The sequence below is a fragment of the Falco naumanni genome, chromosome 7 (genome assembly GCF_017639655.2).
Source record: "Falco naumanni isolate bFalNau1 chromosome 7, bFalNau1.pat, whole genome shotgun sequence".
NCBI lineage: Eukaryota > Metazoa > Chordata > Aves > Falconiformes > Falconidae > Falco > Falco naumanni.
Genome location: NC_054060.1, coordinates 4,028,559 through 4,051,468, shown reverse-complemented (window position 1 = coordinate 4,051,468; position 22,910 = coordinate 4,028,559). Strand labels below are relative to the sequence as shown.

Below are 22,910 nucleotides of genomic sequence, written 5' to 3'. Positions count from 1 at the left end.
GTACAGCCAAAATGATGTCAAGAAGCGGGCAGTGCCTTGGTGGCCGCCACAGATGGGAAACTCTGGGCAGGAATGCTGGGGTTTTGGTGCACTTCCCCATCGTCCCAGATGACGCTCGTCAGACCGATAGGGCTTGGACGGCAGCAGTTTTGCAGCGCCAAGGCCAGGGTTCAGCCACAGCAGCTCCTGGTGTCCCTGCATCAGCCCCCTCCTCCATATCACAGCTCCTGTGCAGCCAAAGGGCCTGGAAACGCTCCCCTCTCCTGCCGTCCTCTCTTTTCCAGACTAAACAACTTCATTTCTTTCCATCTTCCCTCATCGGTCACATTCTCCAGACCTTGCGTGCTTTCCCTCCCTGCTAGACCAGCTCTGAGCCGTTCGCATCCTGCCGGGGAAGCAGGACCTGGAGCCGGAGTGGTACCCGAGCGGTGCCCGCACCGCAGCCCCTCTACCGCACACTGTCCCCCGCGTGGGCAGGGGACACGGGCAGCGTGCCCGCGGCCATGGGCTCTGCTCCCTGCCAGCAGCACGACTGCAAACACCCATCCCAGATAGCGCAGCCCTTTCTGTGTTGTTTATCCTGTTCTGCTGGGAACTGGCATTTGTGATAGATTGCGTATAAAAACCTACTTATAAAGCAATCTTTTCCTCAGCTGCCCTTTCAGTGGAGCCTGTCTGCAGTCTCTTCGCTGGGATGCATTGTTATTTCATGTGATGAGACATTCCAGAAAACGAAATAAAATAAAAATAGACATTTGGAGGGGCTTTTGTTTTGCTTTTTCACAGCTCCCCCCTGGTTTGACTCCTGTGAACACACTTGTCGAGTTGATTTGCTCACGCTGCCTCCTAAGCATGTCCTTGCACCGGAGACACTGCTCTTTTAAATTCAGCTTCTCAGAATTAGAAGAAAAACTTGGCAAAGCAACAATAGGGGGAAAAAAATATGAATAATCTCAGAACAGAAGTTGCATTATGTGATGTGGTTGCCATGTGGTTAAGTCTGAGAGAGGATCATGCAAGCGCATTGTGGGAAAAATGATAACAGGCGAAACAATCCGGAGAAATGCTGAGGGTTTTGTAATAAGAGGTTATAATGCAAACCCGGTGATACCGTGCCACGGCCTGATGCCAAATGATCTGTGAGAATCCATAATAGCTGGGGGGGTGAGTTGGGCTGGCGATGAGGGGGGTTGTCATTGTCCCCTGTGCTGGGCAGGCTCAAGTCAGGTACCTTCGGCCATGCGGCTTTATGACGTGGGGACTGAGGCTGGGGGATGCAAGGCTGCTGGCAGTGCATGCACTTTGGGTACCAGTCCTAAACGTCAACAGGGCAAAAACCATCACACAAAGTCATGGCTTAAAGTACAAGACAGACTCACAGCAAATCCTTGAGCTGTCAGAGGCGTCAATGGCCCCAGCACCTCCGAGGCAGCAGCCGGCAGAGCCTCAACGGCCACCACCGGCACTGACCAAAATGCACCCATTCATGCTGGCTGCAGCAGTCCTTGCCATGAAAAGCCTGAGTGCACCCCAAAATCTCACTTCACATCACCGACCAAGCTTCCCTCCCACAGGTCACCCACCAGAGCCACGCCCGCGTGAGAAGTTTCAAGTCCACACCAAAACAGCAGCGATCAGCGCAAGCTGCCACCCACCCCCCGCCCAGCCCAGCTCCCACCGCGCCAGCCCCAGCCCCTTCCTGGGGTTTGCTCTGTACAAGGTTCCACCTCCGTGGTCATCGGAAAGCCAGCTGGCCATCACAGGTTCATGATCGAGCTACAGGAGTTGTCTCCAAAGCATCAGCTCTGGGGGACCAGCTGTAGAGAAAAGCCAGATTTCAGGTAAGTGCAAATTCAGCTGGTTTGGGGAAAGCACTTATGAACTATAAAACCCCAAAATTTGTTCCCCAAACTGTATAAGCTGCGCTGGGGAACCGTTATCAGGGCAAAACCGACCCATCCTCCTCTCACTTGCCTTGTCTTGGTATGAACGTGTGAGTGGGAGGAAAGTCAGCGCAGTCAGCTGAGCTACGGGAAATTCAGAGAGCATGGGGAAATACATGCATTAAAAAAAAAAAAAAAAAAGAAGAGGGTAAATTCTGTGAAATTATATCAGCAATGCGAATTCTACTCTTGCTCTTGTATTGCAACAGAATTGCGCGGCTCGCTTTTGGCCTGGATGGTGTAACACTGGTTGGCGCAGCACAAGGCAGAATGTGCCCTTGGGGTGGCAAGTCACCGGCGCTGTGACTCACGGGGGTCGCACCCAGTCGGGGTCCTGCCCACAGCAATATGTGAGCAAAAGCAAAGCGTGGGGCAAGGGGAGGAGGCAGACGGTGCTGTGACTTCCCCGGCTGCTTTCTCCTCAAGGCAGGGCAGGTTTTGGGGTTCCTACCCCCGGCTAGCACAGGCAGCTCCGGCCCCAGCTGAGCCCCCGTAGCACAGCAGTCGGGGTGCAGCTCTGGGGTGCTGCGGGAAGGAAGGTGCTGGCTGAGCAGCACCCTCCTAAATCTGGAAGGCAAGGACTCTGCGGTAAATTAAACATGCCGTGAAGAATTGGCAAAGCAGCCCGCGCGCCGGCGCCTTGCTTTGTCTCGGAGTAATTTAGCAGGCTTTAATGAGAATTCGTTCACATTATATTGTGAATAGCCGCTTTTATGGGAGACAAGAGGTGATGAACTAGTCGGAGCGGAGACGACTGGCACAGATGCCACCATGCATCATCGCTCCCCGCTCCCCCTCGTGCCAGGGCTGCCGCAGAAGCACCCAGGGAAGGCTGGTGATGAGCAGAGATGGAGCAGAGGGAAGGGAAAGAGTGGGCTCAGCTTCTGCAGGGACAGACCCAACCTCTCCACCCCCTCAGGGTTGGAGGAAAGGTAACGGGGTTGTTCGGCTGTAGCTACAGGGCCAGCCATCCCACCGGTGAGTGGCACTGCCGTGATGCTCTGGGGACGCGGGGCCAGGCAGGCTCCCCACGGAGCAGCCCTGGGACCCCCACCACAGGGTGCTCCCACCTGCCACAGGGACAAGCCCGTGGCAGCGAGAAGGCTCGGAGGCATCGCTGCTGCCGGAGCCGTGGGGTCCCGGTGAGGGGGACGCTGGTGGCACCGTGCCCGCTGCCTCCGCCGGCGAGGACAGAGCCCCAGGACAGCTTTGCTTCAAGAGTGGCTGAGTCCATACAATTAGAGACTGATGCGAGGCGGCGGGATTCAAAACCCTAATTTGGCCTGATTAAAGCTTAATGATTCCAGCTTAATGATTAAAGAAATGCCCCAATTTCCTCTTTCCAAACAGCCCTCGCTGCCAAAACTCAGGTGGAGAGGACACGCATGGGGCTGCAGCTTGTAGAGACAACATGGAAAAAAATCCGGATTTCAATGGCTTGGGCACAGAGAGAAGGATTCATGCAAACAGATGAGCCAGTTAGCTAACGAAAGGGAGAAATTAAAGTGTTTTAATGAGGATTTCAGGATGAATAACAACCTGGCGGACTCTCAAGCAGAAGAGAATTGTTGTCTGCAGTAATTTGAAGGGCAGCAGAGTCCAAGCTGGTGAGGGCGGGCTGCAGCCCCAGCTCCCCCCATCGCCCCCCGCCAGGCTTGCCAGCCGAGTGTCGCAGGGCTCGGGGCAGATGCACAAGGGGCCACAACGCAGGAAAATGTTCCGGCTCTTTCCAAAAAGCACTTCAGCATCACGTGAGGCAGCTTCCCTGGAGAAGCGCAGGCAGAAAATAAAACTATCCATCTGCGCTCGAGCTCTGGACCCCATTAGATCGGCGATCGGTGGGGGGAGAGGGGGCGGCCTCAATTCACACAAGGTGCTCTCTTCATGAAAGCATCTTTTGATTATGTTATTGCAGCTATCAAAATATTGCAGAGTTCAGAGCATTCCTCAGGGATCCCCAAGCTCTTCAAAGACCAGAGGACTACGGCTGGGGAAAAAGAAGCCTTTAATTATATCGGCTTCCATGCTTGTTTCCGCCGTGGAGTTCCTTAAAAAAAAATGGGGTTTAATGAGAAGAAACACATATGGCTTCATTGTTCAAACACGGAAAAATAAAGCCGATTTTTTTTTTTCTTCTTTTTTTAATAGATGTGCAAGTTTCTTTTAGGCCCTATGGTATCATCCAAGGCTGCATACCGCGGGGCTCTGGAGCACAGAAACCGTGCGCTGCGTAAATCAAAGCCCAGCTGCAGAGCTGCCCTCCCGTCTCCACTCTGGGCAGAAGCTTTTCCTCTAAATCCCAGCCCAGCCCCAGCTGACGCTTCCACCATTCCCCATCGCTTTCACACGCTCCGGCAGTGTTTTCCTCCTTCCCAGCTACTCCAGACTATGCAAGACCCCATGGCAGGATGGTAAGATTTCAGCGGGGCATTCTGCCACAAACCCAGTCATTTTGTTCAGATGTTCATTTGAATTTAAATGTAAAAGGCTCATTTTTATCCCCAAACGTAAATAGCAAATAGCAGAGCCGTGTATTACACAACAGAAAGCATGGGCCAACCCTACATTTTAAAGAACATATTGAGTACATTCTTCTAATAAATGATCCTATCTAGCAATCTTAATTAATGGGCTAGCATGTAGTGCAGCCCGCTGAATAAAGTATCGCTATCAGATCTGCAATGCTTTTGGAAGCTTTGAGTACTAATAAAGAGTGTTTTGTTCAAGAACTCACAGGGAACAATTACAAATAATTGCCAAGAAGGGCGTGTGCCTCATTTAAGTGACTACATACTAAAAATGATGAAGTAGAGTTAAAAAAAAAATATAAAATCATAATTATTATCCACAGTAAGAGTGCCTAGCTTTGACACAGCAATTTCTGTCCTTCCCCACCTCCCTCCCTGCTCCCAGTGTTTTGCAGGATGAGCAGGCTGGATTCTCATGGGGCTGCTGAGGAGTGAGGAAGTTTCTGTAACCACGCAATAAATCACAGCCAGAGTCTGGGATATAAATTTGGACATTCTGATATATGCCCTGATGTCCCTCCCAACGCCCGCCCCCAGCCCACGCATCTGCAGTTGTTTGCTGCGAAGCCGCAAATCTGCGAAGCCCCAACGATGCTCTGCAAAAGGCAAGGGCAGGCGACGCGAGCCATGGCTGCAATCGAGCTAACGAGAGAGCCTGCTCATTAACGCACCAGCCCTAACGTTATGTTTCAAACGCACACAGCGCATGAAGAGCAGCGCTGCAGGGGAAGAGGAGCAGGTTGATCCCGTTGTTTTCTAGCCCAGCAGTTTTAAACCCGCCACGATTCTGTGAGTCTGTGATGCTGCTGGGACGTGCATCCCGGAGCGAGGGCTGCTCGGCACCGGCACCGGCGCAGAAGCAACTGTGCCTGTGGGGTAATGAGTGGTGGGAGCAGCCAGAGGCATGTGGTGTGAAGGAAAAGTAGCTACAGAGTTACAGACACCAGATCTCACCACATCAGACCTTTGCCCAACGTTTAATGTAAATGACAGCAGCCGCCTGCGCATTCATAGAATCACAGAATGGTTTCGGTGGGAAGGGACCTTCAAGACCACCCCGTCCCACCCCCCTGCCAGGGGCAGGGACACCTTCCCCCAGCCCAGGTCACTCCCAGCCCCGTCCAGCCTGGCCTTGGGCACTGCCAGGGATGGGGCAGCCACAGCTGCTCTGGGCAGCCCATACCAGTGCCGCGCCAGCCACACGGTGAAGCATTACAGAAGTGACTTTGGTTTAAGATGCCCCCTTCCAGCCCACGTCACACGCCGGGTCGAGAGTTAATGAGTCACCCTGGAGGGGCTGGAGCTGCAGGAGGTGCACCCCGTGCCCCTCCAGCGGTGAGGCAGCGCTGAGCCTGCCTGTGCCGGCAGTACAGCCACAGAAGCTGCATCCCAACCACCAAGTCCTTCCCCGAGGCTTTGCCTGAGAGATCCCTCACAGATCCCGCTGGGATCTACTTTTCTAACCCATATGACAGCAAGAGGCAGAAAAATTATTTATGATGGAAAAAACAAACCCACAAACCAAACCAAGAAAACTCTTAAGAAAAGTCACTCACTGTAAATAAAAGATTTTCTGGGAATGTTTCCCCATCTTCCTCCCTTGAAGCTATGAAGCAGGCTGGGATTTTTTCACCCTTTTCCTGAAAATCAGGATCTCCATGCAAAGTTTGAGCTTCACAGGGGACCACGTTCACTATCAAAATACTTCACCTGCGCCAACACTTACAATTAAACAAAAAAAATGGTTTCCCAGAAAGCATTAAAATCTACCTGAATTCTCTGAGTTTTAGACTTTACTGATTCCACATTATCAAAAAAAAAAAAACCCAAAAACCAAACCCCAGAGCTTTCCAGGCTGACTGCGAGCATGTCGTTTTCCAGCTGGAGCTGGGAACAGAGTAAAGACGGGCAGTGCCTTGGGAATTTCTCTCACGGCACTCGATATTAATATGTCCCCTTTAGTAACCTGCCTGCCTTGGTCCTTTCTAACAGTAAGTACGGTATCAAGTCAAGTCAAAGAAAAACCTTTAGAATGACCTCTCGTGGTAGAAGGACTTACACAGAGCAACTTCTTGAAAGGTTATAGCTGCAGCATTGGCATTTTAGCTGCCAACTTCTTTACACTCCTTGCTTTACATGGCAACAGGGGGAAAAGTCTTAAACATACAGCAATTCCCTTCCCCAGTCAGCAGGACACTGGCACTACAATGCACAAATTAAAGCTCTGGCAATAACGAGCAGCGGAGATTGGAGATGTAGCCACCAATGCCAAAAAAGGCACATTTAAAGCCACCATAAAGACATAATTTTTCTGTGTTTTCACATGCAAATAATAAGCCAGGAGAGCAGCATCTCTGGCACGGAGAGCAAAGCAGGGTTCACAACATGCCGAGCCAAGTGTGTGGCTGATAAAGTTTAGCTGGAGAAAAGCTCCGACGTAGCATGTATGCCATCACGCTCCGGGTCTGGAGCCGACCCCATGCTGGGAGACCCCACATCTGGGGCACCCCCGCATGCTCCCCCAGCACCACAATCCCCGCGACCACCCAGGGTTGGGGACAGAGGGGTTTGCCCCATCCTCCAAGCCAGAGAGCTCGCCTCTTGCTAAAGCCCAGAGCCGCCACACCTCGTGGCTCAGGATCTGTTTCCAGCGGGACACTGCGGCAGGCATCCCCACCTCCGGAGCCTGCCTTCCCCCACAGCGAGCCAAAGCTGACACCTGCAATGATTCAGGGGCTGGTGAATCCACAATTAAAGGCCAGTTATAAATCCAGCTCACCTACCAGCCGAGGCCAAGGCAGAGCACGGGTCGCAGTGGGATTTAATGCCAACAGCATCGCTGCAGCCCCAGTGCCCGGTGAAGGCAGCACCAAGCTTGCAGCTCACGCATGCTCCTCAGCTGAGGCTGAAGATGTGCTCCCATGGCAGCCTGCACGGATGCAGGAGCAGTCTGTACGTGCTCACCGCAGGGCCCTTTCTTTTTAGGAAGGAGCTACTTCAAAGCTGCCAGAGCTCTGGGCTACGTTACTGCAAAATGCTTAACAAGTCCTGTGCCAGAAAATAGCTCAAATACTGTGGTAAAAGCCGCGGCGGCATCGGGGCCCAACGTGCTCCACCTGCCCAGGAGATGCTCCCGGCGGCGCGTGGAGCCAGGCAGAGATGCAGCAGCAGGTCCTGCGTGGCCGGAGGAGGATTTACACAAGCGCTGTCATACCCTGGGACCCAAACCAGGCTCCAGCAAGAGGCACGTGGTGCCATGTCCTGTTACTGCCTCTGCAACACGCACACGGGGTTTCGGCTACAAACATCTCAGTTTGATTTCATCAGGCAGGAATGTTGTGAACTTCAGTTTAAAGAACAAATTTTTTCTTGCAATTGCTTCTCCTGGTAGAAGTGGCTCAGTTTTTCAAGACTCGATTTTTTCCAAAATAAAATAAGAAGTTAACTATTAAAATGAAGTAACCCATTGCCACATTTATTTCCCTATTGCGGCGTTTCAGAACCTAGAATAAAAAAAGGAAAGGGGCACCTTTAAAACTTTAATACCATTTAAATGTTCCAGTCTCACTACTGCACCAGATCGTTCAGTAAAGTAGCTAATTAAAAAATGGCTGCTGTGATGACAGACTAGATTAATAGTTTTTGAAGAGCAGCCAGTGCACCAACTGCTCCTGTAGCCATGATGAAAGCTAATAATGTAGAAAATTCTGCCAATTCTTTTAATTCATGAATATTTAAGCCTGTGAAAAATCTGTCAGATTATAGCACTTTTCTGGTGATTTTCTGCTTAAGTACATTTATGGGCAAATGCCAGTTGCTCAAGAAACTTCAGTGGAAGTTTTATTGTTTGCATCGCCAGAGCCCTTTCGCCTCTCCTTCAGCTGTTTAACCCCTGCCAAGGCTGCCAGAGCCAGGCGAGCCGGCTGCTCCCGACAGGGGGGCATCCAGGGGGGCATGGGCACGGCAATGCTGTACCCCGGCTGCCCCCCTTGCCGGAGCGAGGGAATAGGATGACGCTTTTGGGTTACGCACCAGGATGGGAAGAAACCCACAGATGATTCTCATTTAGGGACGTCTTTACTGCAAGAAGCAAAGAAATAATTGTATTTCTTTTTATAGGAGCGCAGTTCCCTTGTGTCTCCTGCCTGGGCTCTCCCCAAGGAGCAGGGGCCAGGGGAGCCACGGGCTTTTGTGCTCTCCCCATTAGCCCCGTGTAATTAGACAAAGGGGCTGGCAGCCGGAGCGCGAGCGTGGCCACGGCAGGTCCCGGCAAAGGGGTCGGTGCTGGCACCGGCCGCGGGCTCGCCTCCCAGCTGGCTCCAGCGAGCCCCAAAACAAGAGACTGTCTAAAGCCACGAGTGGTTTATTGGCAGCAGATTCCCTGGCAGTTCCTCAACATGCTCCTTACTGGTGGGCTGCACGCTGCTGCCGTGCCAGGTGACTCATTTTACAGCTATTTAAAAAATAAAAATAAATACGCCTGGTGGAAACGTAACCAGCTTCTCTGCTCCTCGAAGCGCTGGAGGCTGATGCATCCTGCAAGCGTGTGGCGCGGCGAGCACGGGGTTATCCTCGAGATCGCCGCAGACGGGATGCTCTTTTCCATCATCTCCGGTACTTTTCCCAACAAACCGGCCTGGTTCTCGGTGCTGAACTGCAGACCTTGTTCTGTCAGCTAGAACTGGAGCAGAATAAAGTCAAGCAGGCAGCAACAGCAATGGCCCTTCTCCTCTTCTCCTTTCCCATCAGGAAAGTTTACCTGGGATGTGGGGGAAGAGCCACAGGCAGCACAGCGTGCCAGTGGGATGCGGCCACAGTTTGGTCCTTTGCTCTCCAGCCCAGATGCTCCCGTGGCAGGGATGGGCAGGTGGCAGGGCACGGGCAGCCTGCCCTGCACACAGGCAGCATGAAGGAGGGCAAGGTGGGGAGGGAGGCAGCAAAAAGTGGGGAGGAAAAAAAAAAAAGAGATGCTCAATGACCTCCTTTCAGAATATTTCAAGAATGTGAAACACAGAGCAACTTTGAAACAAAAATGAGGAAACTCCACCAAAATTCAGAACATGTCACCTAAAGCTGAAAACATAGTTTATCATCCCAAAGGGCTGGCGAAAGGGAAGTCCACCATGGCGTGGCACGCCGGGAAGGCTCACACTTCCAAACCTTGACTCCACATCTCCTCCGTGCTGCCAGGCTGCATGAACCCTTTAAAATGTTCCATAACCATCACTGTGTAATTAAGTGCTTACAGGATTTACAAGTTCTTTGTTGCACGGTGGGGAACGGCTCCTTGAAAGCTCTCAGAGTTTACTGGGTCAGCCTAACCCAAAGGTCCTCACCTCCAGGAATAACTGGCCAACCTGGGCTGTGCGAGTCCACTGGCTCTTGGGAGGAGAGGCTGCTGCCAGCTCCCTGTCCCACGACAGCCGATCAGGCAGCGCTCACGGGTGCTCTGTCCAGGTGCCACGCTGGGAAGGAGCTTTACGGGCCTGGGGGGACTTAAGACCTTCACTGAGGGCCGGGGTTTCTGCTTGGCTGCTGCGGGGATGCACGCATCCACAGTGGGATGGAGGCAAACCTGGAGCACAGCAGAAAAGGCAAAACCTCCCTTCCTCTCCTCGTCACAGACCTTCAGCCACTTACAATGTCACTTCAGCTGAGTAATAAGCAATTATGATTTAATTACTCCAATGCTCTTCAGCAGAATTTTCTGAATAATAATAGTCACTTTTATGGCACCTCATTTATCCTTCTTCCTCTTCATCTGGATTTATCCTGCACCGTGGTGAGTCTCGGCACCACCGGAGCCGCTGGAGCCGGTCACCTTGCCTCCCGCGCCCACCGCTCCTCCGTGCCTTTGCTCTTCCCATCACACCACCATTTGCCATGGCACGGCGGCAGCAGCGACGGCGAGTTTGCAGCCACACACACACCCGTCCTGGAAACTTGCGGCTCAGAGAGAACACGACAAGTGCCGCTAATTCATAAATATTTAACACCCAAATCTGCTGCCTCCTGATAGCTTTTCCCAGAGTTTCTATTCTAATACATATTCCACCCCCTTCCCCTCCCCACCGGCCCTCCTCAGGTTTTTTTCCCTTCCTCTTTGCCGGGCACTAATCCAAGTGCTGAGATGACTGTTTCACTTCCCTGCTGTCATCAATTGTTTTTATCTTATCTGGACCGTGGATGCCAGTCAGCAACCCGCTGCGGTCTTTCCAGTTGAGTCCTGACCTCCGCAATCAGCCTCAAGATGTCCTGTAACAAGCAGATACGGTTACTCAACTTGTCCATCAGCACTTCTGGAGGGGGAAAAAAAAAAAGAGAAAAAAAAAGAGAAAATCCCCACAGAGGACAGAGCTGACAGCTCAGGGTGGGGAGCTGCTGGGAGCACGGCAGCTCAGCGCTGGGCAGGCTGCTCCGGGAGGCTGGGCTGGGAATTCTGTGCCTAATGGGGCTAGTGGTGGTGCTGGTGCTGCACAAGCCCGGAGGTATGTGGGGGTTCCTGCGGGTGGGGATGCTGGCCCTGCTCCAGGACCCTTCGGCAGCAGGGCATGGCACAGCATGGCCTCCAAACCAGGGCGAGGGACACTTGCAGGACAAACTTCAGAGTCTCAAGGGGACTGGCAGCAGCAGGAGGATGCTCTGCCATCCTGGGAGTTCCCTGCCGCTCCCCACCCTACTCAAACTGCCTCTGGCACATCTGCTCCATGGTGTCCATGCTTGGCCAGACCTCAGTATGCTGTCCCCATCCTGCCTGGAACTGGGGTTATCTCCTTCACGGTGCCCCACTGTCAATCACATCCCCCTTTTTCCTCCCAAACTGGTGCTTCTTCCCTCCTTCGCTGTGCTTTGCATGCAGGAGCACCCACGTATGGCCTGGCTGCGAGGAGGGGAAGAACATCCACCTGGCAAAACAGAAGGACACAGCTTTTTTCCAGCCTGCAAGATGCCAGTACCACCTGGATCAAGGGGGCTGGGACTGGCAGACCCCAGCGAGCACAGCAGGCAGCACCGGGGGCTCAGCCTGAACTCCAGCCGGGTGCTCAAAAGGAATCGGAGTGTTCCACGCTCTGCTGCGCTCAACCAGCAAAGCAGCATCATGCAAAGAGCCACACAGAGCAAGAGGCACCACCAAGAGTACACCTCCCTGCTCTTGAACACCCTTCCTTCTCACCACACTAGGAGCGTGCAGTTGGTACATCGTTTGTTGGACATTTCAAGCACACAGAAAAGGGTCGAGGTTTTCCCTCCAGAGTGGGAACCTAGATCTGGGGACTAAAAGACTTATTTTCTGAAGCTATCCTGTCTGGACTCTTGGGCAAATTCAATGTGTCCCCTTCTCCCTCATCCAGACCCCGAGGACTGAGGCCACCCTTTGCAAGATGAACCCCTTGGAGGGAGCCAACCCTTTCCCTGCACCTCACTGTCACTTGGGAAAGCACCAGCAGAGTTTATTGCTCTGACCTAGGAAAGCGCTCCTGCAGGCAGCGTGTCTCCCACTGCCCCGGGATATGTTCTCCTTCAGGTTGGACCAGTGCGAGTTGGGTGCCCTGTGGGGCCAGCCCAGAGCCTGGTGCTGCCGTGTGCCAAAGGGACACGCACAGCACCACAGAACGGGGATGCTCCCTGGCCATACGCTGAACACAGCAGCAGCAGCAGTGATTTAGAGCAGAGATTCGTTTCTCCCATCTCCCACGGCACCCAGCAGCAGAGTGAGCACCAGGAGCAGAGGGAGTGCTGGATGATGCTCCCTTGCGCCCTGCCCAGCCTCAGCTGCTCCGGAGCCAGCGGCTGCATCCAGACCGTCGCCCTTCCCAACTGCCTCGTCCCCTTCCCGACTTGCCTCCAGCATCTCATAGCACCGATTTCCACAGTTAATTTATCAGTTTAATAACGGCATCATCAAGAAGGGTGAAGCAAGGCTAGCACTGAGCCAGCTCAACTTTATATCACCCAGAGTAAAAATGTCATGTAAGATTTACTCAACATGTATTTTATCAAAGTGCTCAAGCGCTGAAGTAAAAGGGCTTTTAGTTACAGCAGATTGAAGGGGGTGGCATGTGGGGAAGGAGGAGAGAACGGATGGATTTTAGCTCTGCCAGAAGCTCTTGTTGCTTTTGCATCAACATCTTTATTTTCTAAGAGAGGATTTAAGACCTTGTTGTGTATAAACAACCAAGACTAGAGGAACTCGAACGGTGAGGAACTGTAAAAGGTTATACTGAAAAATGCTATTAGTCTGCATGAAATAAGATTCTTCTTGGAAACATGACACTGAACATTTAAGGGAGGGGGAGGAATAGCTGTAAAATGGCTATAGAGAAGGGGTTACAAATTAAATATAATAAAAAGAATCCTTTTGAATGAGATCTTAATTTAACCTCAACATCATGACCATATATTTCAGGAAATTAATCCCTTGGCCTCCAATAAATCCAAAGTATAACACAACCACTTATGGTTCAGCAATGAGCCATTAGTATGGGCTACAGATCCTGCAAAACCACCAGACCCATTATTTAGGAACGTGCTGAATTACCCAGGTCTGATGCAGCTCATCAGCCACCGGGGCTGCCGGGCTGCCCGTAGCACTGGCCACGTCGAATACCTGCACCCCGGCCCCAGGGGTCTTCTGGCTTTTTTCTCTGCCCCGTCCCACCCCTCCCAGGACTTTGTTCCTGAGCAAACATCGCGCTCCCTGTCTGCAGGAGTAACCTGGGAGAGGTCTCAGGGAGGAGGTCAGCCTCGCTCGGTGCCAGAGCCCGGAGGAAAGCCCCGTGGGGCAGTGGATGCCGTCCTGCCGGCGCCGTGCGGGGCTGCCAGCCTCTGCTAAACCAGCATTCATCCAGGGCTGGGTTTGTGCTGCTTTCAAAACAAAATAATTGGGGACAGAAGTGCAAGAGCAAACTTCCTCCGGAGCCTTTCCGAGCCCTCTCTGTTCCACTGCACGCGTTGCCAGCTTGGCACCAGGTTCTTCTGCATATGCCCCAAAATGAGGAAAGTAACTTCTAATGAGTCAAGAGTGTAACCTTGCTCTGAGAGCGAACATATGCCACCGCAGCTCCCTTGGCAAAGGCACTTGGAGCCCGTTGCTGGCGCTTCAGTGAGAGCTCTTCCCATCCAGGCTGCAGACACTTCAGGATAAGTGTCTTTCTTGATAAGGAACACGTAGACCAGGTGAAGAGCACTGAAGCTTTGCAAGCTTCAAAGGACCTGCTGGCAGAGGCTGCTGCATCCCTGCTTCATGTCAGAAGCAGCCGGCCATGCAAGCAGCCAGGTTTCTCCTAGAGAAATGTCCCTGCGAACCGATACGGATATTGAGGAGCAAGCGGCGATCTGGGTGGTGAAAGGCATCATTACAAACACCAGCTGCCCCGTGTGTTTAGACGGGGTGATAAAATCAGAGAGCACATGGACATGGACAGCTGCAAAGCCCCCAGCATAGCCTTGATTCTTGAGAGAGCCCACACCCTCTCCCCAGCTTTCCTTTCCAGACAGGAGAAAGCAGCAGAAGTGGGAATGTGTCCATCCTGATGGGCAGTCCTGCAGAGAGCTGGCCCGGAGTAGTTCAAGCTGGAAAATGTCTTTTTGACAGGCGAAAAAAACCACTTTGCTATCTGAAAGCTTTTTGGTCAACAGCACAAATGTAGGGCAAAAACCCAACCATAAGTCCAAGAGCATCCCAGGAAGCAGAAAAAAAGGCAAAAGTGCAATTTTTGATGGGGAATCACAAACAGATGGGGAGGACCTTCCACCAACAACTCTGCAGTCCAGCACACCCCTTTCACACGGTGCAACCCACCTCCAGGCTGGCTGACCCACCATGGGGCTGACAGAAGCCAGGTGACCACAAAACACCACACCAACCACCTTCAAGCAGCGAGTTTCCTGCATTTACGGCGGGATCTCCTATTTGTGGCCACACGAGGGGTTTCCCACCTGCAAAAATTGCCTGCAGTTGGAGAAGGCGTGAGGTGGGAACGAGGGGTGCTCTGCTTTCTCATCAACCACCAAAGTTCTCATTTATTGCACAGCCCGGTTCCCAAATCGCTCGCGTGGTTCTCGCTGAAGCGGATGCTGTGGTTTTCTTGTCTGAAATAAATTGCGCAACAAATTCAGCCCAGCGTTGAGAAGCATTAGCTAAAGCAAAACAGCTCTAATAGTGCTGGTCCTGTACGTCCCGCTGGGAGACTTTCAATTGATGGACTTACAAGAGATGAAATATTCAGTAGGATTAAGAATTTGGAGGAGGTGGAAATCAAAGTGAAAAAGAACACAAGTAAAAACAGCTTAATCCAGCCTTCTAGCACTAATTGTCATTGGGATTCAGGCTAAAACAAACACAACAAAACAAGCTGCCAATTTGAAAGGGGAAGGAAGAGGGTGAAGACGATTCCCATCGCATCGAAAGTAACCTTTTTATCTCCGCGCCACCGCAGACGGCAGCAGGCAGGCAGGGACCACTCCGTCCCTCCTGCCCTCACCATGGGCCATGCAGGCAGCCCGCCCCGGCTGCATGAGCAGGATCCATCCTTCCCCCACGGGCAGCGATGCCTTTAGCAAAGGTGCCACCATAAATGCCCCTGCCGGCTGGGCAGGAGCCCCCGGGCAGACCCCGGGCTCTGCAGACCCCTCTCCTCGCTCGCAGCCCTCGCGCAGGAGGAGCAGAGCCCAACGCGTTGCCCTCGCACTGCTGGGGCTGAGTCGCAGGAGAGGCAGATTATCTTACAGCCGAAGCCGAGTTATCCAACACTGCAATTTAAGTTGACAATTACATGGTAACCGACTTGCACACAAAGAGAGGCTCTGGAAGTATTCCCAGAATACAGAAGTCTGACAGTATCCACCCAATTTGTTGCAACAACAAAGAATACTGGAATATGTCCTTTCATTTGGCAGAGGAGTATTTCATTTTTTAAGGCTAGGTGGAGAAATTTAGCCTGCTATTTAAGGAGCATGTTGTGCCTTGAGAGTGACAAGCCAAGAGTTTCACTAGAAAGCCAAACTCAAACACAAATTGCATCCTGCCACCCAGAAACTAAATTGCACCAAAGAAAGAAATTAGCGGGGCCGCATCTTTTGTTAGGGCCTGCGTTTTCAGTCTTAGGAAGGCAGAAGTGGGGGCCTCTTAGAGCTGCCTTGTATGTTCCCCTTCTCTGCATTAGCTCCAGGAAAAACAACATCCCAGCAAGTACCTTTCATTTTTTTAAGCCCTCCCTTCATGGCAAAGCTGGTTCATTTGCAGCTGCCTGGGCTGCTGGGACAGACCCAAGGTGGCAGCTAAGGGAACCAGCTCGGTTCACCCACTGGTGGGGCTCGGCACCTCCCCAGGGCCCCCAGCAGACATGTTTCCAGGTTCCAGCTCAGGATTTGGGAGAGCTGTGACATGACCATTTGCTCTGCAAGTGTCAAGAAACCACAATGTCCCCGCTCACGTGGGGAGGTGGCGAGCCAGGGCTGATGGCACAGCAGCGACTGTGGGGACGCAGAAGGAACCACTCATTAATTTTCTCATGTTTTCCTGATAATTTTGTATCAGGGTCTTCTATTAAATACATAAAAACCCAACAACCCCCCCAAATTCTATCAAGGGAGATTCTGTGTGCCAGAAGATAACCCTGGCAAACTATAACCCAAAGCACTTTGTGGGGCCACGGGCAGCACGTGCTGGCTGGGGAAGGAGCGCTCCGGCACCCGCTTTGGCTCTGGTGTAACACAAACAAGGAGGAATAAAGACTTTACACCCCCAGCACAGACATCCCTAAGACGACTTCCCCGTGTTACCCAACCCTCGGGCTGGCTGCGCGGGGTGAAGCAGGGGCGCTGACAGCCACGGGCTCGGCTCCAGGCACTCCCACGTCACTGAGCCCCTCCGCCTCCTTCAAAGATCTGTGTCAAAAAAAGGTTAGTGGCGCAGGCATTTCTTGGGATTTTTTTTTTTTTGGTTTTTTTTTTTTTTTTCTTGTGGCCGTGCTTCTGGTGGAAATTAGTCAGCTTTCCAGAGCAGAAACCTCAAGCCATAGCCACATTTCTGAACCGGCTCATCACTGCCACCATTCCACAAACCACTTCCTTCCAGGTTACTGGCAGCTGGTCCCGGCAGGCGATTAAAGGGCAGGAGCAGGGCTGGTGGCAAGGGGCTGCGCATCCCCGCGCCTGGGCTTTGCTGCCAGCAGGCAGCTCCGGCACAGGGCGGCGGGACGTGGGCACAGGGCAGGGCGCACGGAGCCCGGAGTGAGGGAGGTGCGAGGTTATGGCTCCACAGGGCACTGCGGGCAGGCACGGCGAAGCCCTAAGGCAAACTCATGGGACTCGGCTCATCGGGATTCCGGTCACATCAGCCCCGGTCCAGCGCTGGGGTAGCCACAGATCCCATGCCGGCTCCGTCAGTAGCCCAGGCAGACCCATCTCATGCCTGCCTGCACAGGCAGCACAGCCCTCCATCAAGGAGGCATCTTTCCTGGGGGACACAGGTTTTTATGGCCCTGCACATCCTTCCGGGAAGTTCAGAGGAGCTCAGGGACTCCTGAGCCACCGCAGGTGTCTGCCAGCAGCCCTGCCACCTTTGCCTCCGTCTCAGGGTACTGGAGATGCTGACCCCCAGCACGGGGCTGGGTGTGATGCTGGGGCAGGCAGAGCCCAGGGTGCAGCACGCCCAGTGGCACCAACCGCCTGCACCGCGCCAGCACACGGCAGAGAGGTTTCAGCAACAAGCTCTGAGCCAGAGCTGCTGACACTAACCCAGCACTGCCACGCTCACACTCCTTGCTTTTCCCCACGGAAACAAACCCTTGGCTCGGATTTTGGGTACAGGAGGTGTGGGTGAGTCCAAGGGATGGCACGGCACCAGCAGAGTCATGGCTGGCCCAGACACAGCCAGCTTGACACTCGCACTCGCAATGAGTGTTTCACAAGAACTCGCTGTGGATGGGAAAGTGCAGCACCTTGCTGAATCTGTCAGCTGGTGGTTTAGCAAACTGCTGCCCCGCCGCTGCTCCCCCCCCTTCCCCTTCCCCTCCCTCCCTGCCCCACGCCTGCCCCGCTCCCCGTCTGCAAAGCCTTCCCACCTGGCAGAGCCAACCACTCCACCACGGGAGCTTTGCAGAAGCTGGGGGTGGAAAATTTAGAGCAAAAGAAAAAGGGGAAGAACTTGAGGAATGCTCGGAGGAAACGGAGAGCACAGGGGCGGAAATCCTGTGCATTTGTCCAGCTCAGTGCTGTAGAATTGACACCAGGCTGAGGATGTGAACTGCCTGAGATGAGCACATCCCCCAAGCCAAGGTGAAAGTCACGGCAACCAGAAGGAAGGACACACCACCCACAATGCTGGCAAAACCCTCCTCCGAGTTTCAGACGTGCCAGGGGAAGCAGGTGTGGGCCCACTTCTCCTGGGCTGATGCAACGGTGCAGCAAAAGCCTGCGCAGAAGGATGGGAGTGAAATGAGAAAATGCCACCCTTTTAAACAGTCACCTTCCTCCTTCAGCCCTGCAAGGACACAGGCAGAGCCTGCAGCCACCAGCCATCCCAGGGCAGCATCACTGCTGGCTCCTGCCTGGGAGCCAGCCCTGTGCAGGACACGTGGGGCTGCAGGGCAGGATTTATCCATGTCATCCACAAGAGGCAGGACCAAGGACCCAGCCAGGACATGAGGCTGTTTCAGCACCCAGATGAGTTTCTCAAATTACTCAACAGAAACCAGCTTTATGCTGGTGAGCCTTTGAGCAGCCACAGACTGGATTGCCTCCCACACTGTGGTCCAGGGGAAGCGGTACACTCTGTCCCTGTCCCCGTGTCCCCATCCCCCCAAGCTCAGCATCCAGGGGCAGGCACAGAGGGGAGAAGTGGGACCTGCTGCTCCCACAGGAGCGGCATCGGCATGGACCACTTGCACCCCACCTGCAGCCATCAGCAAGAGCATCGTTGCCCTGCGGGGACGCTGCCAGCTGCCCGACCATAGAGATTTGTTTTTAGAGAGGATCTCAGCCTGAGGGGGGAAAAAAAATAAAAAGACCCCCCAAAAAAGAAAAAAGAAAAGAAAAAGAAACCATGGCCACATCCTGCCTTAAACTGTCGCTCGTGATGTGTTATTTGCTGATGAGGATGCACGGAGAGTGGTGCTGGGGGCGGGAGCTCTCCTCCACTTGCCAAGTAACACTTCAGCTATGAGTCAATCGACCGAAGCCACAAATCCATTTGCTTATGAACACAAAACCACAGCAGCCCATGCTGCTTCTCAGGACCACATGTACCACCACGTGCCCGCCACTTTGCCCCGCTGCAGGGGGGCTCCCTGCCCAATGGGACACACTGCAACCGCCCCTGTGAGCTGACCCTGATGCCTCCCCGGCTGGGACCCCATGCCCTGTCCAGGGTCACTGCGAGGGGGCCTGAGCCCTCCCAGCACCGGGCTGCAGGGATGGGGCCGTTGCACTGCCGCAAGCAAGCTGGGAGGGGGAAAGTGGTGCCGGGTGCTGTCCCAGCTTCCCAGGTTATTTGCCCCACGGCGCTCCCGTTTTGCAGGCTGGGCTCCCTAGTCCATCACCGCACAGCACCATGGAGCAACGGCTCTGCAGAGCATTGGCCGTGCCCCTGCACCACGGAGCACAGCCAGCCTGCGCCCCCGCAGCCCCCGCCCGCGCCTGCCAGCACAGAGGTGCTGCCACCCTCACGGGGCAGAGTTGGACCCTTCACCCATCGGTGTGGGGCTGGGTGGGGTGGAGGCTGGGACTGGGTAAGTCTCCTGGTATGCAGCGTTTTGAAAGCCCGGTGCTTTTCCCCTGTGGGTTAATAAACACTCGACGTGGGTGGCTTGTGACTCATGAGCTCCGATGCAGAGCGCTACAGGTGCTGCTAGCATGGAGAAATCCAGCAATACAACACTGGAAGAGGGGAAGAAAATCCTGAGCAATTAGAGGCTGCAACCGGGGGCCAACTGGGACCCCACGGGAGGTGCTAAGTGCTGTGGGAAGGGCACTGGGGGTCCCCCCCTTTGCTTCCTCCACCAAACACCCACGAGACAGCAAACAGCCACAGCATCACAAGCCCACCCTGGCCCACCCTTCATCACCCATCAGATGATGCCGTGGGGTGTGAGCAGTGCAGAGGGCTGCCGGGACATTGCAAAATGACTCCCCCGGGGCTGTTCATGGGGAACACCACCACTTCATCGCCACATCCAAAGCACACCTGCTGCAAACAGCTCTCCAACCGCAGGCAGATGGAGTGGGGCAGCCCCAGAGAGGGTCTGGGCAGCTTTATGCATCACAAACACCACTGGTCCATGCACTGGCACAGCAAAGCATCCCCTAATGAACACGCAGTAGTTGTGAGAGAGGCTCAGAGACCACACGTGCACCATGCACCCTTCCTCCAGGCTGCATGAGAAGGGAAAATAACCGCCGGGTGCTGCTCAGTGACAGGGAGCCAAGTGCCCCCGCGCACCCGCAGGCACGCACCCACGCCCCGCCATCACCGGGACGGCGCAGCCTCCTCAAAACCGGGCCTCAGGTTCACACGACGCAGCATCTCCTCCCTGCGAGCCAGGGGTTATGCTCTGCAGCACAATTAGGAGGAGAAAAACAATTATGCGGTAGAAAAACATGCGAGAGAAACAGCAAAGCATGTTTCTGGGGTGAGATGTTATCTGTGAAGCAAAATTGTACTCTCAGGAGCTTTGACAGATTTAGAATGTTTTCCTGTGGCACTACATCACCAGGAGAAAACTCACACTGCCAAGCAAAGACACATCCCCGCCACCAGAGATACTGCCTCTGCCCCACCAGAGCTGCCAAGCACACTCACCCCCCCGCCCCATCTCCTCCTCACCCCCTGCCACATCTCCCGGGGCAAAACAAGGCTCAGCAATCACAGGTTCCTGGTGGGGAGAGAGGATTTAGAGAATTGCAGCAGGAACAAATGGCTGGAGAAGTCCCAGCACCTGTCGGTGTTAGGGGCAAAATTCATGGTCTGAAGCTGTTTCTGGTCAGGGCCAGTCCCCTGCCCACTCGACCAAAGGCAAAGGAAGGGCTTGGCTCAGCCGTGTTAATTCCTCAGCAGGGCTGTTTCCCCAATGAGCGCTCCCGAGTGCCAGAGGTGCCCAACCAGTCCTGACAAGGCTCAGCAGGACACAGCACCGAGCAGGATCTGGGGACGGCACGGGGAGCTCCCCGCATCCCCAGAACGGGGCTATGAGTGGCACCGCGAGCGGCACTGCCCGCCTCCGGACCCACATGGCCTGAGACACCTGCTCGGCCAGGACCGAGGTGCAAAACAAGACACAGACAGCAGGAACAGCCCAGCTGGCAAGGAGCAGGGTGCTCGCTCAGCACCCACACCTTAAATAAGGCTGGTAGTGCCAGTGGTCGGCTCCTGCCCTGTTGCAATCCTCGGGTACAAGACAGGAACCCACGGCCCAGCCCAGCTGGATGCTCAACCCAGCTGGGGACACGGGGGCTGGCTGGATGCTCAGCCCAGCTGGGGACACGGGGGCTGGCTGGATGCTCAGCCCAGCTGGGGACACGGGGGCTGGCTGGATGCTCGCACTCAGCCTTCCCACCAACAGCCTCTGCGCAGCAGCAGCAACAGCCAAGATCTCTCTGTGTAGACCAACAGCAAACCAACCCATTTCAAACAGGCCACCAACACCTCCAGGGTGGGAATACTCACCACTTTCTTTTTTTTCTTTTCTTTTTTTTTTTTTTAATTAAAGCAACACTGCATGGAGTTTCTGGGAACAGCCACGTGCACCTTATCCCTGCTAAGGATTTTGCTCTTGGCTGCAGGTAATAACCTGTGCCCCAAGTTGGCTCAGCAGGAGCAGCACCCGCTTCAAAACCAAGGCTGCACTGGCATTCAGCAACAGCGGCACTGCCCCGAGGAGGAACCGAGGAGCCTCTCCCCTCCCTTCCACCTCCCATTCTCTGCATTAACCTTTTTGGCTCCTTTAATAAAGCAACTGAACAGTTTAGAGTTTTTTCTTCTCCTTTCTCCTGTGTGGTTCTCGGTGTAATCTGCCTTGAATATTTGATGTGGAATCCCTTGTGAGAGCAAGAAGTGTTTTTATGGGCGCTGGAGGAAAACTCTTGCAAAGAAGAAGTGGTAATGAGTACCCCTGAGTACCCTCTTGGTTTCACAACCGCCTATGTTTAAAAATGAGCAGAAATTGGGCAAGTGGTTCTCATCTGGGAGCAGAGCAGCCTCTCGCTCCCAGCAATGCTCTGCCTTCCAGTAGCTCGGTACAGTTGAGCAACACTTGTTTATTCCAATTGAAGCTGACACCAGCAGCAGTCCAGACCAACCAGATGAGCTCATGTGTGTCCTGTTTTATTTCCAACGCAGATTAACAGCATCTCTTTAATTTCTAATGGCCCATTCTGGGATTTGCAGACAGTGTTCAAACAACATTACGGGCTGCGTCTCTGCATGCCCCTCCACTTGCATATCCCCTCTGTGACCAAAATCATGATTTTGCACAGTGCAAGAGCTCTCATCCCAATTACATGGGACGAACTCACAGGAAGCTTCTCATCACACGCGTGCACCTTTTTTTTTTTTTTTTTTCATATCCAGGTCTCTGAATTTAACACAGCAGACACAATCCCTCTCCTTTTCAAAGGCAAAATATTCTCTTTCATTTCCAGACCCCTGTACATCATAACCCAGAGCAAACTCCGCGCAGAGCTGCACAGCGACGCTGTGGCTCAGTGTCAGAATAAATAGCTTTCAGAAGTCCTGGAGGTATCTCTGCTCATCTCGAAAGGAGTTTGCCCCCAAAGCACGCACCTGCGGGGCACTGGGCCAGGCTGGCAGCGGGACGGGGAGCCGCTCCGTGCAGCAAGCCAAGAGCAGGGCTTTGGCAGGGCGGCCGGGGCGAAGGCTCGGGGCAGGTGAAGCGCTGCGGGTGCCTGCGCCTCCCTGCGCCTGCTGCACCCCGGCAGGACCGGCTGCCACGCAGCGGGCTGCAAGGTAACAGGATCAAACAGAAACCAGGCTCACGGGTCCTTCGAGAGCAGCGGGGTCCTGCTTCACCAGGAAGCCTGGTGCAAACGGCTGAGCAGTGGATGCTTTTCAAGGGCCACGGCTTATTCACAGGGACAACTGCAAACCAGCCACGGAGTGGGAGGAGAGGCAAAGTGGGACAAATGAGGCCTCGCTGGTGTCCTGCCAAAGCCTGCTCCCTACCCATGCTGCCTACAGGAAGAGCTGGAGCCAGGGTTCGGTGCTCGCAGGGACAAGGCTTTGCAGGCAGCGCCTGCATGCACGGCTGGCCAGCCAAGCCCAGCACTGAGCTCTGCCAAGACTGGGGGTCTGTTTTGGAGATACAGGGTTTGATTATTTTAGCGAGGCTTAACAAGTTGATTAGTGCAGCTTGGGCAAGGCTGGGGGTCTCCCGCAGCTGCTTGGGCTTTGTGTCTGAATACCCCAGGCAACTTCTCCTTC

General features: G+C 53.9%; 1 long non-coding RNA gene across 1 annotated transcript; it reads left to right on the top strand.

Moving 5' to 3' along the window:
- The first annotated feature begins 2,205 nt into the window (after nucleotides 1–2,205).
- LOC121092030 lies at nucleotides 2,206–5,535 on the top strand. The gene is made up of 3 exons (XR_005829161.1): nucleotides 2,206–2,875; nucleotides 4,092–4,354; nucleotides 4,857–5,535. It is a non-coding gene; the product is annotated as an uncharacterized LOC121092030 (long non-coding RNA).
- Nucleotides 5,536–22,910: the final 17,375 nt, after the last annotated feature.